General features: G+C 42.7%; 2 long non-coding RNA genes and 1 pseudogene across 2 annotated transcripts; all 3 read left to right on the top strand.

Annotated features, from left to right (window-relative positions):
* The first annotated feature begins 1,962 nt into the window (after positions 1–1,962).
* LOC115168903 (filamin-B-like) lies at positions 1,963–19,486 on the top strand (annotated as a pseudogene).
* LOC115168471 (uncharacterized) lies at positions 5,397–6,119 on the top strand. The gene is made up of 2 exons (XR_003870674.1): positions 5,397–5,524; positions 5,686–6,119. It is a non-coding gene; the product is annotated as an uncharacterized LOC115168471 (long non-coding RNA).
* On the top strand, positions 7,736–8,822 carry LOC115168470 (uncharacterized). The gene is made up of 5 exons (XR_003870673.1): positions 7,736–7,765; positions 7,868–7,967; positions 8,247–8,406; positions 8,509–8,614; positions 8,713–8,822. It is a non-coding gene; the product is annotated as an uncharacterized LOC115168470 (long non-coding RNA).
* Positions 19,487–25,934: the final 6,448 nt, after the last annotated feature.

Raw genomic sequence — 25,934 nt, 5'->3', positions numbered from 1 at the left:
TGATCATGATTATTTTTCTCCATTACCCTGATAGTACCACATATTAGACAATAAGTGGAGCCAGATGTTAAGTTTGGGTTGGTAGAAACCTCTCATTGACTGTATGAAATCAATGTGTACAGTATGGCATGTGTGTCATGTTGATTTTGCCATAGGCTATCATGCCAGGTTCTTTGAACTTCTCCAGGCATTTCTGATGGATATTACTTTACTATTGATAATCAGAAAAGGTGCTTTTGGAAGAAACAGAGGAAAGTACTTTAAACTGGGACATGTGTTTGGTGTTTAGAGGATTCGTTTCAGTATTTTACAAAGATGTAGAGTCAACATTTTTCAATAACACGCATGCACACACACCTCAATGCCATCCTGCAGTCCATCTCAATGAGGATGGGGGCCAGGACAAGACCAAAAAAACAGACCCCTGAGCTACGGCTGCTACACCGGCAACATAAGGTGAGACGTTGCTAGCCCATCATTATGTAATAATAGTCTTATCCTGATATTAATAATGAATAACATCAATGCAGGCAGGGGGTGTAGGGATGAAATCAGGCCTGGATATTAGTCATAGTGTAATGAACGAGGGGAGACAGAGCTGGTTTCAAGCACAGGGTGCAGCAGGTGTTTATTGCAAAGGACCACAGGAGGCAGCAGGTATCTGGGTCCAGGGGCAGGCAGAAGGTCATACACTGGAGGTCCAAAAGGGCAACAGTACAGGCAGGGAAAAGGCTAGTAACGTAGTCCGGGAGATCAGGCAATAGGTAGATAACAGGAAATCAGATAGGCCAAAGTACAGGCAGGGAATAGGCGTCGTTAGTGAGGCAGGCAAAAACGATCATACATAGGAGGAGTAACTCACGGGAAACCCAGCGCTCTGAAAGACGTGTCACAAAACAAACAATAGCTCACAGTGATGGGGTCTAAAGAACTGAACTAAGTAGTGTGTGATAATGACATGCAGGTGTGTGAACAGGTGATTAGAATTCAGGTGATTGTCACGTCCTGGCCAGTATAAGGTTAATTGGTATTGTAGTTTGGTCAGGACGTGGCAGAGGGTATTCGTTTTATGTGGTTCGGGGTGGTGTGTTTGTTGAAGGGGCATTTGATTTAAGTATTCCGGGGTTTTTGGGCACTGTTTGGTTTTCATGTATTCTATGGTTAGTCTAGTGTGTGTGTGTTTCTATGTTGAGTTAATTGGGGTTGGACTTCCAATTGAAGGCAGCTGTTTGGTGTTGCCTTTGATTGGAAGTCCTATATTAGTTGGGTGTGTTTGTCTTGTATTTTGTGGGAGATTGTTCTGTGCTTAGCCTTGTGCCTAGTCAGACTGTTTTGCTGTTCGTGGTTTCGTTTTGGTTATTTTTGTATGTTCATTTTGAAAGTAAATAAACATCAAGAGGAGCCTGCACATACCTGCTGCGTTTTGGTCCTCCTTCACCGACAACTGTGATTGGGATCTGGAGAATGAGCTGCGTTCAGGGGATCTAGGTGTTTGAGAGTGTGAGCTGGAAAGTGGGCTGGAAAGTGCGCTGTGTTTGAGGGTGTGAGTTGGAAGCAGATGTTACACATAGGGCCCCCAGATGGGGATAAGCTTTACATCCGAGGGGTAGTCTTGCTGACCTCCATCCAATAACCCTCAATACACATCCTAGTGAGGTCATGAAATCTAGTGTCTGATGCACTTTCTATGCTAACAGTTTGGACAATGTTTTGTGTTAAGATAACATGGAGAGGGAATATTTTGTCCCTCCCCTCCAGCAAAAACTCCTAAAATCTGTGAGGTTATCGCTTGTCATATTCCCCACCTCGCCCTCCTTTAAAAGCTCCACCGCACTTTGGGGAGACAGACAGATCTGATTCTAAACAACAGAGGAAGGGGAAAAAAGCAACAAGGAACAAGCAACGTTAGTATATTACAGTATGCCATTTACCAAGAGCGAGGTCTCTCTGGCTGAACACAGTATGTGTGCCGCTGAGTGTAACCTGGCAGATGATGCACCATTGAAGAATATCCAGAAGAACACCATCACACGGTGGTGCAACGAGCACCTGAAATGTGTTAACAGGTTCATAGGTGACCTTCAGTTTGACCTAAACGACGGGCTGACTCTCATCACCCTACTGGAGGTCTTGAGCCATAAGATGTTCAGGAAGTACAACACCAGGCCCACATTCAGACAGATGAGGCTAGATAATGTCTCTGTTGCGCTCAAGTTTCTGGAACAGGAGAATGTCAAGCTGGTGTCCATAGGTAAGTTACATGTTTAAATACTCAGGAATCAATTTCAGTCTGGCAGCCAGGCCAAGATAAGGAAGAAGATAAAGTCACACTTCTTTGGTTACACTTTACATGAGGTTGCATTGTTCAGATACCATATTTATTTTTAGGTACCATTACTTGTAATTATACTGTATACAATTTGGCCAGTTTTCTATGATACAGTTCAGTCTTTGTTTAATGTACCTCACAGTTACTGTGTACAGTCATGTCATTGCACATGTTGCCACAATTTTTTATATTATAAAAGTGAAGACTATAGGACTGTTTGATTTACTCTGGGAGATGTGTGATACTGTTTGTGTTAGATAACACTGGTTCTCCCATCCATTCTTGTGGGTATAATATGGTGCTGCCTCAACAGACAGTAAGGCCATCGTGGATGGGAATATCAAGCTGATTTGGGGGTTGGTGTGGATCCTACACTACTCCATCTCTTCTCGTTTACTGGAAGATGACGGACAAGACCAAGAAACAGACCACTGAGCTACGGCTGCTGGGTGGATCCTGGACAAGGTGCCCGAACTGCCTATCACCAACTTCAGCCAGGACTGGCAGAATGGCATGGCTCTTGGGACACTGGTGGACGGACTGGCCCCAGGTGAACTATAACTGGATTTATGAAAACAACATCCAGCTTTGTTGTTACTGGGTAAGGCATACTTCCTATAGCTTATTTAGTCTAGAAGCTGATCTTTGATACTCTGTCTTTCTCCCTGCCTGCATGCCTGTGTCCAGACTGGGAGAGCTGGGACGAGGTACAGCAAGTAGACAATGCCAGAGTGGCCAAGCAGCAGGCTGACGAGTGGATGGGAGTGCCACAGGTGAGTCCTTGGACTATCAACACTCTTGTCGTTTCCACATATTACACTGAATAAACCACTAAATCACAGGGGAACAGGGCTGACACTTCAAAACGTATGTGCCCTGATTTGTTATGAGTGGTCAGCACCCCTCAAGATCCCATATGGTTCCCATTACATTGATAAACATTGGTGTAACTCTAGGAATTTGTACAGATTTCATTTTAGGTTTTAACTTCTCGGAACAGCCTCTGGGGGGTAATCTTTTGGCCTAGACATCATCGCTCATTACAGAATTCACCACACAAACAAAGCTTTCAGGAAGTAGAGTCCTTTGCTCATAGTGAAAGGAAGACATGAAATGTAGCAGATTTACATCATGCACGTTGTTTTAGCTTGTAGGGGCGATGTCACTTTGCATGTGACCTGAAGAGGCCACTTTGGGGAATAATTGGTGCTAGCATAATTCATCAGGAAAGGACATACAAACATTTACATAACCATTGTTTCTCTTTTGCATCCAGGTCATTGCCCCAGAGGAGTTCATCGACCCTGGTGTGGATGAGCAGTCCATCATGACTTACCTCTCCATGTTCCCCAAAGCTCAACTGAAACCTGGAGCCCCCCTCAATCCCCAATCAGGTTTGTCACTGCTCTACCCCTCTTATGTTAATCAGCGCTCATAACAGGCAATCTGGCTAGCCTTGTTTTTACACAAAGGTGATTTGTGTTTTGAGGTTCTATGGACAAATCCGGGGCAATATGCTGTGCATGTGACCTGTGATGAAGATGAGATCGAGGACAGTCCTTTCATGTCCCACAAATGCCTGAATAAAAATAAATTCTACCCACACAAGACCAGTGCCTCCCTGCAGTTACTGGGTCCATTTGTTCTGCTCTATTTAGCATTTGGAACATTCTGCGCTTGTCCATGTATTTGGGTCATTCTGCGCTTGTCCATGTATTTGGGTCATTCTGTGCTTGTCCATGTATTTGGAACATTCTGCGCTTCTCCAGAATTCGCTTCTGCAAATAGTCTGGGTAGCCATTTGATTAGGTGTTCAGGAGTCTTATGGCTTGGGGGTAGAAGCTGTTTAGAAGCCTCTTGGACCTAGACTTGGCACTCCGGTCCCACTTTACTAAAGTTCTTTGCCATAAAGAACTGTGCTAGATATGATGTACATTAGTATTCACTACAGTTATTACTGTTGTATATGGCCTTAAAGTAGGACTTATTCTATGTGTATATAATTCCTCTAACCCATTGTTGAAGTCCCAGTCAATGTGGAGGTGGTTCGTAAAGAGCGGAGCCTCTATACTTGCTACTACACTCCAACCACTCTGGCCAAACAAGCTATCTGTGTGATTTGGAAGAGGGGTCAGTGTCCCTGGCAGTCCTTTCAAAGTAAGTAAAAATAGAATGATTAAAATATGAACCATTCAACTATATATATATATATATATATATATATATATATCTTTGTCTGAAATTGTTGTCTATTTTAGGTGACCCCTGACAGAGTTAGAATAGAACCATAATTAAACAGCTCAAACATTCCAGCTAAAGGGCCAGGGAAGCCTGGTGAGCTGATTTTTACACATAAACTCTCTATCTTCATTCTCAAACTAATTGTATTGCATGCCCTACTGCAGGAGAGACGGACCAGGGATTTTCAGACAGCACTGATTTGTTGTACAAGTTTGATTTGCATGTAACCGGCCCGGCAGACTGGTCAGCTAATGCCTCCAATGTATGATGTCCACTACATCCAGAGACATTGCATTACTCTTCATTTAAAGTATATACTAACAGCTTTTATGATAACATTTGATGCTTTCATCCTTTTTTTAGGTCAAGGGTGGTTTCGTGGGAACCCTAGCAGAGTTCACCATAGACATAAACAGCTCCGGCAGCCATCGGCTCAAGGTGACAGTAGACGGCCCCAGCCCGACGAAAATAAAGTGTTCCGTTAACGAGGATGGAACTTGTACAAGAGTTCCTATAGGGTGGTATATCTGCTCCTCATCGCTGGTGTGTACACGCTACGGCTGAAGTATGGTGGGGAAGTGGTAGCCAATTTCGCCTCCGAGGTTGTTGTGCATCCGGCTGTTTACAAGAGGCAAGTGAAGGTGTCTGGGATTGGAGCTGAAAGGGAAGGTATAGTAGATTTGTCATAAAGCCTGGTGACTACGCTTATTGCAATGGATAGTTCTTAAGGCCATCGTAATGGATAGGAAACGTCTTAAGTTTCTCTATTTTTTTTATGTCACTATAATATTTTCAGTAATGTTGTTACTGTGACGTACTTTGTTGAATGGTCTGAATGGTATATATTTTGACAGCAGGTCTGAATGGCCTTGACAGAGAATGTGACCCAGCCAGATTGTTTGCAAATGGCATAGGACTTCTAGGTCAGAGTAACAGTTTCAACATCACAACCAGGTGAGGCAGCCTTATGTTAGGGCCAACACTTCATTACAAAGCAATTGATTCCCACTGATAGAATAGCCATTTCAAAGGTATCTGCACAATCAGTATGTTATGGACATCTCTTGTCATTGTACATTGAAGTTGGTTTCTGACAAATTATATTGAATTCACAGGGGTGCTCGAGCAGGTGGCTTGGCCATCACTGTGGAGGGCCCATCGGATGTGCAGGTCACCTTCACAGAGAAACAAGATGGATGCTATGTTATAGAGTACATCCCCAGTGTGCCGGGGCTGTATGACTTCACCATCACCTATGGAGGAGAACACATTCTAGGCAAGCGTTTTCAGACTGGGAATATGTTAGTGGTTTGTGTGCCATTGATGCCCTTTCTGTTACCATTGTTGTTAACGTGAGAACTGTAAAGAGACACATATTTGTTTATCAGATAAGATTTCAACTTAATTTAAACTCTTCATATATGAGCCCTACTAGTATTGAGTAATCTAAAATGGATGAAATTTATTCGGAACATTAGACAAGCATAACATACACACTGGGAGTTGAGAAGCAGGTGGTAAATTTAATAAAACAAAGAACATTGAATGATACACCATAGGAGTAGCGTCTTGACATGAAACACAGACAAAATACTGGCTGGGGAAAGGACCTAAGGAAGTGCCTGATAAAGGGGAGGTAATGAGTGAGGTAATGGAGTCCAGGTGTGTCTCATAATGAAGCGCAGGTGTGTGTAAGGATTGATGACAGGTGTTCTTTATGATGGTTGCCAGGACCAATGGTTAGTAACCCGGAGGGGAGGAGTGGGAGTAGACGTGACATGAAGCTCCTCGTAAAGATTTGGTTGATTCCATCTATCAATCAGGTAGCCCTTTCAAAGTATCAGTGAAGAATGCTTCTGATGTCAGTGAAGTCATAGTGTCTGGGTCAAGCTTGGAGTCAGGAGTTTGTGTCAAAACTCCTCAGACCTTCACCATGAACTGTAGCAAGGCTGGAGAAGTACTAGCATCTGTGGCTGTTATGACACCAAGTGGTGGGGACAAATTATATCAAGATACTATACTCATCTTTCTATAATCACTCATCTATTTCAAATATACAGACATTTTGGTTGTTGCTTGATTAACCAGGTAAGGTAGAATTTTTGGAGGTGACAGACAATGGTGATGGGACATACTCAGTGGCCTACTACCTTTCTATGGTGGGTCCTCACTCTGGTGGTCAAATATGCCAATGAAGAGGCATTCTCCAGGTAAGATATCAGGGGGGGTTCAGATGGGAAATGTTTAGTGTGTACATTTTTAATATAGTTATGCTGTACAGATGCAGGATCCTAATCTGACCAATTTTCCACAGCAAGAAAATAATCCTGCAGCAACAGAAACTGGATTATAATTAACTGACATTTTTACAGGGGTTGGTGCTTTTTTTGTTAGGGCAAGTCAAGACTTTAGACTTTAGAAGCCCTTTACACCTTGAATACAGAGGACATTTGCTGCAACAGGGTGATCAAATTTAAGATCTTATATCTGTATGTGAAGCATGATTTGTATGTATGTGAAGCATGATTATTGCATTTCAGTTCTGTCATTTCTTATGTTGCAGTCCAGTTGTGTTCCAAGTGTTGTGTGCCTACTAATGATGCCAACAAGTTGCATGTGTCTGGATCAGGCTTGGAGTCAGGAATTTGTGCCCACATTCCTCAGACCTTCACCATTGACTGGAGAGGCCCCAGAATCTGTGGCTGTCATGACACCTAGTGGTATGCATTTGGAGGTTTTATGCAAATCAAATTCACTACTACATATCTGGTAATTTTATTGATCTGTTAATGACATTGGATGCTATTTCTATTTACTTTACTATCTTTCTAATAAGGTAATATAGAGCTTGCAAAGGTGACAAAGAATGGGGATGGGACATACTTAGTGTGCTACTCCCCTTCCATGGATTCTCTGGTGGCCAGATGAGTTTCATAGGTGAGGCAATAGGATTTCATATTTTAGTTGCTGTTAATGTAGACTAGTCACATTGTCATTTTGTGATAAATTCAACTAGATTTTTCTGTATTTAACTGTATTGCAGTCCCTAAAACTTCCAAGTTCTACTAACCAATGACTGTAGCAAGCTGAAAGTTTGTGGGCCAGGCTTGCAGTCAGGAATTTGTGCAATGTTCCCCCAGATATTCACAATTGACTGGAGAGACCCCCAGAGTCTGATTGTTATGACACCTAGTGGTGAGTATCTGTGTTTTGCAGTAATCTCTTGAGTTGGTTTCAATTAAGCTTAAGAATTTTACATGGGTGAAGTATTATGCTCTGGTTATTTTAAATCAAAAGGTGAGCTTCAGAAAATGGGGATGGGACATACTCAGTAGCCTACTCCCCTTCCATGGAGGGTTCTCACTCTGGCTGTCAAGTATGAGGATGTATTTTGCAGGTAAGACTTGTAAAAATAAAAGATTAATGGTATTTTGCACTTGGAAAAAAATCAAAGAAATAATCATTTTATTTAACTAGGAAAGTCATTGAAGAACATTCTTATTTACAATGACGGCCAAACCTTTACGACGCTGGGCCAATTGTGCGCCGCCCTAATAAACTCCCGGTTGTGATACAGCCTGGAATCGAACCATGGTCTGTAGTGAAGCATTGAGATGCAGTGCCTTAGATCGCTGCACCATTCGGGAGTGTTAACATGTTCTTTACTGCATTTCAGTCTTTCCCACTTCCAAGTGCTGCCAGCAAGTTGATAGTCTCGGGGTCAGTCTTGGAGTCAGGAACTTGCGCCCAAACTTCCCAGATCTTTACAACTGATTGTAGCAAGACTGGAGAGGCCCCATAGTATGTTGCTGTTATGACACATACCAGCGAGAAATGTAATTTCTATCTGACTTTAATATTTTATTTGACTGCCAGGTGGATTTTGTCTTTTACTTTATTTTGATAAGATAAAGTGTTTCTTTATTGTATCTATGCAGGTAACATGGAGCTTATGGAGAGAGAACTTACTCTGGCCTACTTCCCTTCCATGAAGGATGCTCACTCTCTGGTTGTCAAATATGGTGACGAAGATGATTTCTGCAGGTAAGATATGGAACAGTTAGATTCAATGTAAATGCACTTTTGTGTGCCTTTTTGACCAGTCTGTTTCAGTTCCTTGTCTTGTGCTCTCATGATGCCAGTAACGTGAGAGCCAGAGGTCTGGGCCTGGTATCTGGGTTACCTGCCAGCCTATCTTCACAAATCACCATAGATGCTACTGATGTAGGAGAAGGCCATTAATCAGTGAAGATTACTGTGAGTTATAAAATGTTTTACGTAAGAGCCATATTATAAGCTTGAACCCCTTGTGGAGGCCACAGTCTAAGGTTTTATCACCAACACATTTTACATAGCATCAAAAGTTTTCAAGTTTAGTTTCATGTTATCACATGTTGCTTTACTTGTTACATGTTATCACATTAACTTCAGATAAGATCACATGAAAACATGTGTTTTTGGAACACTTCACATGTGAAATTAAGATTTCTTTTTTTCAGAAGGGTCTTCATAGCAAAAAATGGCTAGCTATTATAACTAGTTATATTAATCTCATCAACACAGTATTTATATTCCATAAATTGAAATGACACTGGCTCAATCTGCATGGTTTACAGTGGGTCACCTACAGCCCAGATCTACTGCCAATCATACAGCTGGACAAACGGCAAGAAAGCAACTTGCTCTAAAAGTGCAAGTTCCCTAGTAGTGAAATGCCAACTAGATTATTCATGAAGGGGAAAGCTAATTTCATATTATGCAAATTAACGTTGATACTACTCACGACCAGTCAGTCTCCAAACAAAAAAAGCTGTTCTGCTTCTGTCCTGGACCTAGTCCACAGAAATCCACCATCCATAGAGGTAAGCCTGCTCGAGCTAGCTACCTTGTAGTTGTAGAACTAGCTAGCATTGGTCAGTTGATCCACTCATCGACGTCTCCGACGATATTGCAACTTGATTTGAGTTCTGACTACTTCGCTTTATTCATAGTTACTGTGAATAGCATCTAACTAGCTAGCTACATCTGTGGCTGTAGTCTCTCAAGACAGCTAGCGTTTTCTGTTCCTGTCTTCTGACTTACTGGTTAGGTTAGTAAGTGGGTAAAGCAGTAAGTGAAAAGACAGGAATAACAGCTATACCTAGTAGTCTCTCGAGGCTACTGCAGTTCGTGACATGCTCCGTCTGTTCTGCGTAGCTGCAATGCAACCTTGGTCAGCACTTCTATCTATTTTTCCATGTGTTAACATTTGCTGTCTCATCCTAATATCAGGATCCAGAGAGGACATCTAAAAAAAAAAAAAAAAAAAAGCAAGCTGCTATGATATCCAGGATGGCACCCATCAGGTGTCCTATGTCCCTGACAAAGCAGGTAAATACACAATAACATCAAATATTTAAATATAGTGGTGAGATCCCGACTTCACCATAACATGTCTGAGCCATTGCAACTGGGGATGCTGACAAGTGCATCATAACAGTTTAGAGACATGGCTGGTGCTGTATTGGCTCATCTTTCAGAATCAATGTATTATTTCAAAGCAGGGTATTTTAGAATTATTTGGAGCTAAATTACCCCCCGCCTTCTGCACCTCACCTTGTTAACAGGTTGAATATTGTGTTGATCAAATTCAAGTGATTGATTTATGATTGACCAGGTCCTCGATTAGGCTCCATCAGCACCGTGTAAGGAGATTGGCTTTGTGGTGAACATGTAGTCTGCCGGGATGGGGGAGGTCTCATGTTTGGTGCAGACTCCAGATGGGAAGGAGGTGGAGGCAGACATCATTGAGAAGGAGGACGGGACCTTTGAGATCTGCCACTCAGCCAGGGAACTACATCATATCAGCTGGGTTTGGAGGGGGAGTCTCTTTACCAGTCCCTTTGAGGTTGCGGTGAGGAACTGGTGCTGATTTCTGCACCTTTAAGTATTTTTGATTTGTCCATTTTATTAGGATTCCCATTAGCCGACACCAATGGTGGCAGCTAGTCTTAATGGGGTCAGTCATCCGACAGATAACAAAAAATACATTAGACCAAAGACTTCACTATTTACATTTTAATAACATAAACATATGGTGTGTGCGCATATATCAGTTACTCATGCATGTACAAAAAGTAGATCACATGGGGGCGAGGTGTTGCTTATTTGGTTTTTGAAATCAGGTTTCCTGTTCACTTGCACTATATGAGTTGGGAGTTCTATGCAATCATGGTTCTGTATAATATTGTAAGTTTTTCCTAGAATTTGTTCTGGACTTGGGACTGTGTGAAAAGACCCCTGATGGCATGTCTGTTGGGGTAAGTGTGTCAGTGCTGCAGCTTAAATTGTTTCTCCTTTGCAGCATTTCACCATATGACTGGACAATAATCAAGCTAAAACTAGAGCCTGCAAAACTTGCTTTTTGGAGAGTGGGGCCCAAAAAAGCAAAGCATCTCTTCGTCACGGACAGACCTCGCCCTATCTTTACAATCATTGAGTTCATATTTTTTTGACCATGACAGTTTATAATCTAAGGTAACACCAAGTAATTTAGTCTCCTCAACTTGCTCAACAACCATACCATTCATTACCAAATTCAGCTGAGGTCTAGAAATTAAGGTATGATTTGTACCAAATAGAATGCTCCTAGTTTCAGACATGTTCAGGAACAGTTTATTACTGGCCACCCATTCCAAAACAGACCAACTCTTTGTTTAGGCTTTCACTAGCTGTGGTTGCTGACACATAGGGTTGAATCATCAGCATGCATGGACACACAGGCTTTGTTTAATGCCAATGGCAGGTCATTGGTGAAATGAGTAGAGGGCCAAGAGAGCTGCCCTGAGGTACTCCACACTTTACATATTTAACATTAGGGAAGCTTCTATTAAAGAACTCTCTATTCTATTAGCTATCATGGTTTCAGAGCTGAGGTTGAAAAGCCATAACATGTTTTTTTCATCAGGTAGTCATTATCAAAGGCTGCACTGAAATCTAACAGTACAGCTCCCGCACACTTATCAATTTCTTTCAACCAGTCATCAGTCATTTGTGTCAGTGCAGTACATGTTGAGTGCCCTTCTCTATAAGCAGGCTCAGTCTGTTTAATTTGTTTACAGAGAAATGGCATTGTATTTTGTCAAACACAATGTTATCCTACAGTTTGCTAAGAGCTGGCAGTGAGCTGACACGTCGGCTGTTATATCAGTAAAGGCCGCTTTGACATTCTTGGGTAGCGGAATGACTTTGGCTTCCCTTCAGGCTTGAGGACTGTCAGTAGCTTTTCATCTAAGTTGTCAATGCCATGTTTGTCATTGTTCCATAACAATTTTTCCAACTCTCCCACACTTACATTTCTTTTCTTTCATTAAATGTTTTATGCATGAATATGATGGCTCACTATTCGTTGTTGGCATTTCCTGTCTAGGTTTGCCCACATTACTTAAATTGGTAACATCAAATGTCAATATTAAGGTCCCCAAGAAAGTAGACCTCTCTGTTTACACCACATACACGAACAAGCATTTTGCACATTATCTAAATACTGACTGTTACTACTTGGTGGCCTATAGCAACGCCCCAAAATAAAAGGCTTTAGATGTGCCAGGTGAGCCTGCGACCACAACACTTCCATAACACTTGACACAAGATCTTCTCTGAACATTATAGGGATATGGCTCTGAAAATGTAAAAAAAAATATATATATAGATACACACACACACACACACACACACAACTGTTCAGAAGTTGGGGGACTAAAATGTCTTTTCCATGAAAACATGCATGAAATGAGTTGCAAAATGAATAGGAAATATAGTCACGTTGAAGGTTAAATGTTTTTAATTGAAGTACACTCTTTCAAACTTTGCTTTTGCCAAAGAATCCTCAATTTGCAGCAATTACAACCTTGCAGACCTTTAGCATTCTAGTTGTCAATTTGTTGAGATAATCTGAAAAGATTTCACACCATGATTCCTGAAGGACCTCCCACAAGTTGGATTGGCTTCTTACATACCATACGGTCAAGCTGCTCCCACAGCAGCTCAACAGCGTTGAGATCCGGTGACTGTGCTGGCCACTCCATTATAGACACAATACCAGCTGACTGCATCTTCCGTAAATAGTTCTTGCATAGTTTGGAGCTATGCTTTGGGTGATTGTCCTGTTGTAGGAGGAAATTGGCTCCAATTTAAATGCCATCCACAGGGTATGGCTTGGCAAAATGGAGTGATAGTCTTCCTACTCCAAGATCCCTTTTACCCTGTACAAACCTACTTTACCACCACCAAAGCACCCCCAGTCCACATCACATTGCCTCCACCATGCTTGACAGCATCTTTTATTTTTTTTCTGTGTCTCTCAAATGTTATTTTTTGTGATCCAAACACCTCAAACTTAGATTTGTCTGTCCATAACACAACTTCCTCTGTCCAGTGTCTGTTCTTTTGCCTAGCTTAATCTTTTTTTTTAATTGGCCAGTCAGATGGCTTTTTCTCTGCAACTCTGTCTAGAAGGCCAGCATCCCGGAGTCGCCTCTTCACTGTTGACATTGAGCCTGGTGTTTTGCAGGTACTATTTAATGAAGCTGCCACTTGAGGACTTGTGAGGTGTCAGTTTCTCAAACTAGACACAAATGTACGTGTCCTCTTGCGTGTACTAATGTACGTGTCCACTAATCTACGTGTCCTCTCAAGTTTTGCCTTGAGGAATGGGCAACAATCCCAGTGGCTAGATGTGCCAAGCTTATAGAGACATACCCCAAGAGACTTGCAGCTATAATTGCTGCAGAAGGTGGCTAAACAAGTATTGCCTTTGGGGGGGTGAATAGTTATGCACACTCAAGTTCTTTTTTTTTGGTGTTATTTCTTGTTTGTTTCACAAATAATATTTTGCATCTTTAAAGTGGTAGGCATGTTTAAATGAAATGATACAAACCCCCCAAAAATCTATTTTAATTCCAGGTTGTAAGGCAACAAAATAGGGAAAATGCCAAGGGGGTGAATACTTTCACAAGCCACTGTATATTATGTATAAAAATAGGTGAATCTCAAGCCTGTGTGTGTCTTTTTAAGGTGATGTTTTTTGTTGCATGCTGGATCTGTTCTGTGTATGAGCTCAGGCTACAGACAATGACTTGGACTCAGGATGTGATGGGCAGTAGTCCAAATGGAAGCAAAAAGCTTCTCTCAGAGATGGCCAGCCTTTGGTATGGACATTCTTCCCTTTCAGAGCGGCAGGAATATATGCAACTTTTGGAGCTGTCTGTTTAATTGATGATTAAATATGATCACTATGGGTGTGGGGCTCCCAAATTACTCTATAATTGTCTAGTTTTTATATAGTGCTGTTCATAAACATTTTAGCCCTTTGTTGCACCTTCTAGACAGCTTGATTTAAAAAGTTGTCGTAGCCCATCTTAGCACCTCTCTCTACAGATGACACACAGCTCTTACATTGCCCTTAGCCGTGTAAACTGGACTGATACCCATCAACATTGTTCTGGCATACAGCTTGACAGAGGGGGAAATCAAAGGTGAGACATGGAACCCTGCATTGACGTTTTTTTACTTTTCATGTATCCTAGAAGTGATTTACCAGAGATTGGTGGAAAATAACACCTTTTAGATGTATTCACAATTGCTCTCAAATGATTTCTTAGGTGAAGTACGTATGTCATCTGGTTTTAGGGCCCTGGCTGATATAACTGATAACTGAGATGGAATGGTCATACTGATATATGATCACAGAAGAAGTCCTCCAAATGCACATCAAGGTTCATGGCACAGCTCTCCCTGGTAAGAATGTCAGGTTTATTAAACCCATTCCTTACATATAATAGAAAGGCAAACAATAAGCTATCCAATGTCTGATTACCCAAATCTGCATTTTAGAGCCCACTCCAGTTCTACTTGAACAATGCCAGTAACTCTGACACTGTGGCACATGGGGCAGGCCTAGTCTATGGCATGGCAAACAAGATCGCAGCCTTTACCATCTTTAACAAAGACTCAACACACTACGAGTCCCACCATTAGCAAATGAGAAATACTTACTTTTGAACTTAAAAGACAAAACACACAATGAAACTAATACCACACCAAAGGTTTCTGAATCATACTGGAAGGCAGATACTATACATGTTCTTTAATCACCAGATGAACTGGACTTTTCCCTCGAGGGTCCGTTTTAAAGCAGAGATTCACCTCACGAACAACAGAGACGGTACATGTACGGTCACCTACCTGCCAATGGTTTCTGGTGACTACAGAATCCTAGTACGACATCAGCAGGAGTATCTACAGTACGTGGTTGGTAGGTCTACAGGGTAGGAAGGGTTGAACTAAAAGTGAAATTAAGATTAAGAGAATGTAAGTACTTCTTCACCACTTCACCTTTTGCATTCTCACCTGTCTCACATATTCCTGTGCAGAGGCTGGTGACAGTGTTGATCCCCGGAGGTCCCGCAGGGTGATGTTGGGCACAGCGACTGACTTCAGCCTGGACATCACAGAAGAGGATATCTGCCTGCTCACAGCCAGCATCGTGTTTCCATCAGGCCTGGATGTGTCCTGCCTGCTGAGGAGGCAGCCTGACAGACACACAGGTCAGGGTTCAGGAGTTGAGGGCACTGGGGGCTAAGAGTGAGGACCAAAGCCTCGTGGACTACAGGAGAAGGCAGGCCGAAACAGGCCCCCATTGACGGGGCTGCAGTGGAGCGGGTCGAGAATTTCAAGTTCCTTGATGTCCACATCACCATCGAACTATCATGGTCCAAACACACCAAGACAGTTGTGAAGAGGGCATGACAACTTTTTTCCCCCCTCAGGTGCCTGAAAATATTTGGCATGGGTCCCCAGATTCTCAAAGTTCTACAGCTGCACCATTGAGAGCATCCTGACCAGTTGCATCACCGCATGGTATGGCAACTGCTTGGCATCTGACCGTAAGGCGCTACAAAGGGTAGTGGGTACAGCCCAGTACATCACTGGGGCCAAGGTCCCTGCCATCCAGGACCTATATACTAGGCGGTGTCAGAGGAAAGTCCAAAAATTGTCAGTCACCCAAGTCATAGACTGTTCTCTCTGCTACCACAGGGCAAGTGGTACCGGGAGCTAAGTCTAGGACCAAAAGGTTAACAGCTTCTACCCCCAAGGCATAAGACTGCTGAACAATTAATTAATCAAATGGCCACCCGGACTACTTACATTGTCACTTTACCCTTACCTACATATAGAAATTACCTCGACTAACCTGTACCCCCGCACATTGACTCGGTACCCCCTGTATATAGCCTCGTTGTTATTTATTGAATGTTTAAAACATAAAATTATACTTGCAGTGAAGCTGCTCAACAAACACATCCCATTAGTCGTCTAACAGACTCCCATCCATAGCGACACAGAAGCAACCAGGGTCAACAGATCTCCCACAAGGTCAAAAAACGGGGACCTGAACCAGCAATCCACCGGCCCAGGTGCCCAACTGTCAGCCCTCCAAGATCCCCACCCCCACCACAGTTCCCCAAGAGCTGCCCCTAAACCATCCGAGACCCCCCCCCCAACAGCTATTGTTACTTTTTAAAAATTTTTACTTTAGCATATTTGGGAAATATATTTTTTTTTACTCTTTCTTGAATTGCGTTGTGTAAGGGCTTGTAAGTAAGCATTTCACACTAAGGTCTACACCTGTTGTATTCGCAATGTGGGACAAATAAAGTTGGATTTGATTTGGGGAAATTATTTCTGTGGGATGAATGTACAAAATCCCTTGTTTTAAAGAACAGTCTCACTCTTCTGCTGTGCAGGTACATCCTTCATCCCGAAAGAGGTGGAAGAGCATCTGGTCGACGTGAAAGATGGACAGCATTTGGCCAGCAGTCCCATCCCTCTCACCATTACCCAGTTAGAGATTGCAGACCCCAGATGGGTCAAGTTCTTTAGACCAGGGCTCGTGACGGGGAGCGCACTTTTGAAATGTCAGACTTTGTTGTGGATACACAAGATGCAGGTGAGTCACAAATCTCCCCCTGAAACAAAAACATATCACCATGTGAATATTTTCAGAAATTCGACTAAGACTTTGTGGCTGAACAATTTATCAGCCTATGGGAGACTGACTCTGGCCATCGAGGGTCCCAGTACTGTGTAGGTCCAGACGGAGGATGGGTTCTGTGTCGTCTCCTTCTGCCCCACGGAGCCTGGGGCCTACACCCTCTCAGACAAATTCACGGAGGAACATGTGCCAGGTAGCTACACTATTTCTGTGAACAAATGTTAGTAAATAGATTAGTTTGAAAAGAGAAGCTGTGTTTGTATTCAAACTGTATGTAATGTACACTACATGACCAAAAGTATGTGGACACCTGCTCATCAACCATCTCATTCAAAAATCATGGGCATTAATATGGAGTTGGTCCCCCCCTTTGCTGCAATAACAGCCTCCACTCTTCTGGGAAGGCTTTCCACGAGATGTAGGAACATTGCTACGGGGACTTCCATTCAGCCACGAGCATTAGTGAGGCCGGGCACTGACGTTGGATGATTAGGCCTGGCTCCAATTCTTCCCAAAGGTGTTTGATGGGGTTGAGGTCAGGGCTCTGTGCAGGCCAGTCATATTCTTCCCCACCGATCTCAACAAACCATTTCTGTATGGACCTCGAACCATGAAAAACAGTGTTCCGGAGTCCAATGGCGGAGAGTTTTACACCACTCCAGCCGACGCTTGGCGTAGGGTGATCTTAGGCTGGTGTGTGGCAGAGGTGACAGAGTGGCTATGTCAGAGAAAGCATAACCCACTTCCAGGGATCTGCAACTATCGCCAGTGTCAGCAATGTGTATGGGATTAACCTCAACATAGCAGGTAGAGGAGGAGCCTTCTGACCTAATCTTTTTTTAATGACGTCACGGAGTCAACCTGAGTGAGCTCTGTCTGCCATTTTACAGGCCTGGATGCCCAACACATTTCTGCCCATGTGTCCAGTCCCTCTGGGGCCATAGAAGAAGCAGACATCACAACAACAGAAGATGACATCTACTCTGAGCTCCATGCCCAGTGAGACGGGTGTCCATGCACTTAGTGTGAGGTACAAAAGCCAGCAGATCCCTGGCAGTCCTTGCCAGTACACTGTGGGTCTACTATGGGAGGGAGGACCAAAGAAGGTGCAGGCTTGGAGACTGGGACTTCAGAGTGCTCAAGCAAGCGTTCCAGCTGTATCCCTAGATAAGTTACTTATCTTCTTATGGACGCTAGCGTCCCACCTGGCTAACATCTGATGAAATTGCAGAGCGCCAAACTCAAAATACAGAAATAGTCAAATTAAACATTCATAAAAATACAAGTGTTATACATCAGCTTAAAGATGAACTTCTTGTTAATCCAGCCACTGTGTCAGATTTCAAAAAGGCTTTACGGCGAAAGCATACCATGCGATTATCTGAGGACAGCGCCCCGCTTACAAAAGTATACAAACATTTTACAACCAAGTAAAGGAATTACAAAAGTCAGAAATAGCGATTTTAAAATTAATCACTTACCTTTGATCTTCATATGGTTGCAGTCACAAGAGTCCCAGCTACACAATAAATGTTTATTTTGTTCAATAAAGTCCCTCTTTATGTCCCAAAAACTCAGTTTGGTTGGCGCGTTTTGTTCAGTAATCCACTGGCTCAAAGGCAGTCATGACATGCAGACGAATACATCCTAATAGTACCGGTGAAGTTTGTCGAAACATGTCAATCGATGTTTATAATTATTCCTCAGGTTGTCTATTGTCTAAATAATCTATCAAATTTAAACCGGACAATAGCGTTTTCAATAGAAAGGAAAAATAATGAAGGGTGCGCAATCGGTCACCCGTGCAAACCAGCTCTGCTTCTTTCTATAGACCACTGAAAGTGAAAGAATGGTCTCATTCTTCCTTATTTTTCAGAAAACAAGCCTGAAACAGTAAAGACTGACATCTAGTGGAAGCCATAGGAACTGCAATCTGGGTCCTATCCTATTACATACTGTATAGGCATTCAATTGAAAAGTACCCACATCAAAAATATCCCACTTCCTGGATGGATTTTCCTCAGGTTTTCGCCTGCCATATCAGTTCTGTTATACACACAGTCATTATTTTAACAGTTTGGAAACTTTAGAGTGCTTTCTATCCAATACTACCATGCATATGCATATCCTAGCTTCTGGACCTGAGTAACAGGCAGTTTACATTGGGCACCTCATTCATCCAAAATTCAAAATACTGCCCCCTACCCAAGAGGTTAAAGTACACATAAATGCATGTGGTTCTATGGTACTGTATGGAGTGCAGATGTTCTAGTTTGTGTGTGTGCCTTGCACATGTGTTTTATCTATCTTTTTTTCTGTGCAGCTGATTTCAGTATCTGGGCTTGAGAGGCAGGTGCCGGTAACAATGGAGGGCCCAGGTCAGGCAGAGCTCACCTTTGAGGACAGGGAAGATGGCTCCTGTGGGATCTCCTACATTGCTCAGGAACCAGGTATAGAAACACAGGCCTCACCTCCACATTGTCCCCTGACACATTCAATGTAAAACAGAGATTCACCAAAAATTATGCTTTTCCTCTTGGTGACTTTTTTCATTTAACTAGGCATTTAAGTAGGCAAGTTGGTTAAGAACAATTTCTTATTTATAATGACGGCCTACCCCGGCCAAACCCTAATGACGCCGGGCCAATTGTGTGCTATGGGACTATGAAGTGTCAGTCAAATTCAATGACGAGCACATTCAGGACAGTCCTTACCTGGTGCCAGTGTATGGCTCTGCTGGAGATGATGCATCAGGGTCGGGACAAACCAAAGGTATCAATCAGTACTATTATTTTATGGAGATTTACTGTCTCATGTGTCTTTCCATATCTCATTTAGAGGGGGAAATTAGGCGCACAAACGACATACGGATCATATCGTAACATTTTATCACCCATCACAGGTCATCTGATGAGGAAGGGTAATCAATGGCTGATTTGCGTCCTCTCTGGTCCTCCTTCCAGACTGATGCCTATAAGGTTGTCAGTAGCGGGCCAGGCCTGAGTGAAGCCTGTATGGGAAGGAGAAACATCTTCAATGTGGACTGCAGTAAAGCTGGTGAGCCTACATGGAGCTAAAGATGGGGACAGAGATCAAATATCTCCTTTTACAGATTGTACTGTAGCTCTCAGTTTTTGACTTCTTGATCATGGAAGTGTAACCCTCTCACCACAGGCTCGGATGAATCAGCATGGGAATAATCTCAGTAAATTAACAAAATGTGCTCGTTAGGGGAAAAAAAATTAGAGACTTGGTATATTACTAATATATATTTAAATCATAGATTACTGTTTCCAGAAAGTTCTCCCATGCAATTCAAAAGTGACTCAAGGAAAATACAACCACACACTGAATACAATTTGACTTGGATACTAGTAAATCTAAATTATCAGTCACACAATCAATCACAATATAAGGAAATAAAAAATCTAAGACTAAGAAACAGTCTTTCTGCTAAATGCGATTCGAAATCTCTCGATGTAAAAGTTTAAGCTCAACAACAATAGTGTAATCTTCTCCTCACAGCTTGAGCAGAGGCAGGAGTCCCAGAGCCCCAAAAAGTTCCTTGCAACAGCAAACCCAGAGTTGACGTAATTGGCCCAAAAACTTAACCAGGATTCTAATTGACTAAACCAAGTCCGATTACTTCACATGAATGTAGGGTCAAAATAATTAAGTAGACAGTACAGTAAATAATTAAACCAACCTCTCAGGTAGCCTAGTGGTTAGCGCATTGGGCCAGTAACCAAAAGGTTGCTAGCCCAATCCCCGAACTGACAAGGTAAATATGTCGTTCTGCCCCTGAACAAGACAGTTAACCCACTGCTCCTAGGCCGTCATTTTAAATAAGAATTTGTTCTTAACCGACTTGCCTAGTTAAATAAAGAATGATTGACAGGTTGTTTATTTGAAGCTTGTACATGAAAGCCACACAAGTGTTTGATGCATTTACAAAATTATGCATTTTATCTAAACGCACTGGACTTTATTACGGCCGACAGGTTCAGTACACATCAATGCATTCTGTATTTGAAAGTAGGTTCTTTGAGTTCTCGTACAAAACTTTACCTAACGTCATTCATTAATAACTTAGTTACCATACCCGGTCTTTGTTTTTCTTTGACGTTTTTTTTTTAATCTCTGCTTTGCTTTTCATATTGTGTTTAATGTGTATGTTTTTGTTATTAGAGCTCATCTGTAAAAGAGACCTTTGTCTCAAGATGACTCCCTGCTAAAATAGTCTCAACAGCAAAGGCTGTAGTAAAACGTAATGTTTCTAATACATGGTTTTAACATTGTATTACACAATAATTAGTTATATTGTAATTTTTAAACACTAATGAAAGAATGGTGAGGACAACAATCGGAACTTCACTTTAATACCATAAGGTACACTGGAGGAATATACACAGAAATGGCAATGACATATTGTACCTCTAATTTTTAGGTGAGGCCATAAAAGCTCCTCCCTCGGTTGACATACAAAATGCTACTTGATTGGTCAATTCAGAAAGGTGGGTAGGCCATGTGTAAAATATGAATGACATTGAACATAGACTAGAGAAGATAGGCATGTCTGAGACAAAAACAAGCTTGCAGCTGTCTGATAAGAAACAAGGAAGCGTTCAAATAATCATCAAAACAAGATTTTATGGTCTGGGAATATGTGAAAAGACACATCAAACTATTCAACTATTGTGAGAAACAATTTTAATAAATGTATGAGTAGCATCTGGAGAAGTAGCCCAAGTTTTATCTTGGTGAGAGAATAACACCAGTCTCATACGAGCCATCTGTCTTCTCTATTACCAGCCCCCTCCCCTTCTAAATCAGCCTATTCCTCTCCTGACTCAGCGACACTAGATGTTGCTTTTGTTACTAAGTGTTAGTAATACGCTGGTTATTATAGGTCATAGTTAATAATTACCCAATTAATATATGTTGTTAGTATCTAATCATGGCATGCATGTACAGCCTAGAGAGCCTCAGAGCATGCACAGACCAGCTGGCTGGTGTGTTTACGGACATATTCAATCAATCCCTATCCCAGCCTGCTGTCACCACATGCTTCAAGATCGCCACCATTGTTCCGGTACCCAAGAAGGCAAAAATATCTGAACTGACTACTGCCCCATAGCACTCACTTCTGTCATCATGAAGTGCTTTGAGAGACTAGTCAAGGATCATATCACCTCCACCTTACCGGCCACCCCAGACCCACTTCAGTTTGCATACCGCTACAACAGGTCCACAGACGATGCAAGAATGCTGTTCATTGACTGCAGTTCAGCATTCAACACCATAGTACCCTCCAAGCTCATCATCAAGCTGGAGGCCCTGGGTCTCAACCCCGCCCTGTGCAATTGGGTCCTGGACTTTCTAATGGGCTGCAGCTGTCCAGGTGGTGAATGTAGGAAACAACATCTCCACTTCGCTGACTATCAACACTGGGGGGGCCCACAAGGGTGCGTTTTCAGCCTTCTCCTGTACTCCATGTTCACCCATGACTGCGTGGCCATGCATGCCTCCAACTCAATCAAGTTTGCAGACGACACAACAGTTGTGGAGTTGATTAACAACAACGACGAGACAGCCTACAAGGAGGTGGTGAGGACACTCGGAGTGTGGTGTCAGGAAAACAACCTCTAACTCAACGTCAACAAAACAAAGGAGATGATCGTGGACTTCAGGAAACACATGAGGGAGCACCCCACTATCCACATCGAAGGGACAGCAGTGGAGAATGTGGAAAGTTAAGTTCCTCTGAGTACACATCACAGACAAACTGAAATGGTCCACCCACACAGACAGTGTGGGTAGAAAGCGCAACAGCGCCTTTTCAACCTCAGGATGCTGAAGGTTTTTGGGTGACGAGACACATTTCTAACTTTTACAGATGCACAATCGAGAGCATCCTGTCTGGCTGTATCACAGCCTGGTACGGCAACTGTACCGCCCTCAACCGCAAGGCTCTCCAGAGGGTGGTGCAGTCTGTACAACGCATCACAGGGGCCATACTACCTGCTCTCCATGACACCTACAGCACCCGATGTCACAGGGAGGCCAAAAAGATCAAGGACAACAACCACTCAAGCCACTGCCTGTTCACACCGCTACCATCCAGAAGGCAAGGTCAGTACAGGTGCATCAAAGCTGGAACCGAGAGACAAAAGCTGTTTTTCAATCTCAAGGCCATCAGTGCTAAACAGCAATCCCTAACTCAGAGGCTGCTGCCTACATTGAGACTCAATCACTGGACACTTTAATAAATAGATCACTGGACACTTTAAATAATGCCACTTTAACAATGTTTACCTATCTTACATTACTCATGTGTATATACTGTATTTTATTGCACCTTGCCTATGCCGATCAGCCATCGCTCATCCATATACTGCTCAAAAAAATTAAGTGAACACTTAAACAACACATCCTAGATCTGAATGAAAGAATTAATCTTATTAAATACTTTGTTCTTTACATAGTTGAATGTGCTGACAACAAAATCACACAAAAATAATCAATGGAAATCCAATTTATCAACCCACGGAGGTCTGGATTTGGAGTCACACTAAAAATTAAAGTGGAAAACCACACTACAGGCTGATCCAACTTTGATGTAATGTCCTTAAAACAAGTCAAAATGAGGCTCAGTAGTGTGTGTGGCCTCCACGTGCCTGTATGACCTCCCTACAACGCCTGGGCATGCTCAAGGCGTTGTAGGGAGCATGCCCAGGCGTTGTAGCATTGTCTTGCATTAGGAGGAACCCAGGGCCAACCGCACCAGCATATGGCCTCACAAGGGGTCTGAGGATCTCATCTCGGTACCTAATGGCAGTCAGGCTACCTCTGGCGAGCACATGGAGGGCTGTGCGGCCCCCCAAAGAAATGCCACCGCACACCATGACTGACCCACCACCAAACCGGTCATGCTGGAGGATGTTGCAGGCAGCAGAACGTTCTCCACGGCGTCTCCAGACTCTGTCACGTCTGTCACGTGCTCAGTGTGAACCTGCTTTCATCTGTGAAGAGCACAGGGCGCCAGTGGCGAATTTGCCAATCTTGGTGTTCTCTGGCAAATGCCAAATGTCCTGCACGGTGTTGGGCTGTAAGCACAACCCCCACCTGTGGACGTCGGGCCTTCATACCACCCTCATGGAGTCTGTTTCTGACCATTTGAGCAGACACATGCACATTTGTGGCCTGCTGGAGGTCCTTTTGCAGGGCTCTGGCAGTGCTCCGCCTGCTCCTCCTTGCACAAAGGCGGAGGTAGTGGTCCTGCTGCTGGGTTGTTGCCCTCCTACGGCTTCCTCCACGTCTCCTGATGTACTGGCCTGTCTCCTGGTAGCGCCTCCATGCTCTGGACACTACGCTGACAGACACAGCAAACCTTCTTGCCACAGCTCGCATTGATGTGCCATCCTGGATGAGCTGCACTACCTGAGCCACTTGTGTGGGTTGTAGACTCCGTCTCATGTTACCACTAGAGTGAAAGCACCGCCAGCATTCAAAAGTGACCAAAACATCAGCCAGGAAGCATAGGAACTGAGAAGTGGTCTGTGGTCCCCACCTGCAGAACCACTCCTTTATTGGGGGTGTCTTGCTAATTGCCTATAATTTCCACCTGTTGTCTATTCCATTTGCACAACAGCATGTGAAATGTATTGCCAATCAGTGTTGCTTCCTAAGTGGACAGTTTGATTTCACAGAAGTGTGATTGACTTGGAGTTACATTGTGTTGTTTAACTGTTCCCTTTATTTTTTTGAGCTGTGTATTTGTATGTACAGATTCTCATTCACCCCTTTTAGATTTGTGTGTATTAGGTAGTTGTTGGCGGTGTTAGATTACTAGTTCAATATTACTGCAATGTCGGCACTAGAAGCACAAGCATTTCGCTACACTCGCATTAACATCTGCTAACCGTGTGTACATGACCAATAAAATTTGATTTGTGTGAAGCTCAATGACCTTGAATCTCTGTGAGCTGTAAAGGAGGGGCTCTTTATCTCGCTGAGGTGTGTGTGTGTGTGTCTCTGTCTGAGAGCGGGGGAGAGATTCCTCTTCAATTTAGTAACATTAGTCAATATCACTATATGCAGCGGAAGTGACTCTTTTTTGTTTAAGACAAAAATATAAATGTATACAAAACACTAATGCATCGATTATTTTTATGATCTTGTCTTAGGTGTTAACTTGCTTCTGGTGGGGATGCATGGTCCCACTGTGGTGTGAGGATGTGTCAAACACCTTGGCTATATCAACTATGTTATCAAGGAGGGGGCAGCTATATATTGGCTGTGAAGTGGGGAGAGGAGTATATTCCAGGGTCTCTTTTCCATGTCATTGCCTCTGTTGGGATTTGTTTCCTTGTCAATCATTGGTGAAATTATCATTATGACAATATCTTTAATTAAATAATTCAACCTTTAACGCAATTGCAGACAGAATTTGACATCAGGAACATGGTGCATGTTTATTGTGGAATGTCTGACTAGTCTCTTATCTCCTACACTCCCCTGCAGAGTTCTGTCTCAGTCACACATTTCTCAGAGGGGTCTCTTTTATAAGAGGCAGAGAGACCAGAAAACAACTGTGGAACAATACTAAACCTCTATAATGAATATATATTGTTAATCTGTAGTCTAGGACCCTATAAATGTAAGGAGGGCGGGGTCTTATAACCCCTCCCCTTCTATTAATACAACATAAGCATAATCAATTATTATAATACATCAAACATTTAATACAGCCCCTATCATGACCCCTAGGTGAACTCCTGACACCTCATAAAGGTGTCTCATTCTGTGGCTAGACAACATAAGTCCCAGGGCCAAGAGATTATAAGGAGAGGGGGAGAGTGGAGGAGTTTGGGAAGTTGAGTGCATGAAAGCAATTGTTTACAGCAATTAATTATAATACTTATCATGGAGAGAAAAAATGATGTATATCCTTCTGAATCTGATTCTTGGATGTATAGCAATCATTGCACTATTTCTGCTGTTATATTTGGGCAACTAGAGTTCTTAGTCAATAGATGTTTTTATACTGTAAAAAAATATTTTATTTCAACACTTTGAATGGACTTAGTTTGCTTTGTACTGCATAAATTACGTCACTCAGACTATAGACACATTTAAATGAATGTTTTAACTGTCTGTTTTAACTAACCCTTTAACTGTCTGTCATGTCTACTCCCCTTCTCCAGTGCTCGAAGTCGCCGGTTTACTAACCACTGGTCCTGGCAACCATCATTACACATGCCTGACATCATCATTACGCGCACCTGCGCCTCATTATGAGGCACACCTGGACTCACTACACTGATTACC

This window comes from Salmo trutta, chromosome 30 (assembly GCF_901001165.1).
Source record: "Salmo trutta chromosome 30, fSalTru1.1, whole genome shotgun sequence".
Classification (NCBI taxonomy): domain Eukaryota; kingdom Metazoa; phylum Chordata; class Actinopteri; order Salmoniformes; family Salmonidae; genus Salmo; species Salmo trutta.
The sequence above is the reverse complement of the archived record's forward strand: the minus strand, read 5'-3'. Positions and strand labels throughout refer to the sequence as shown.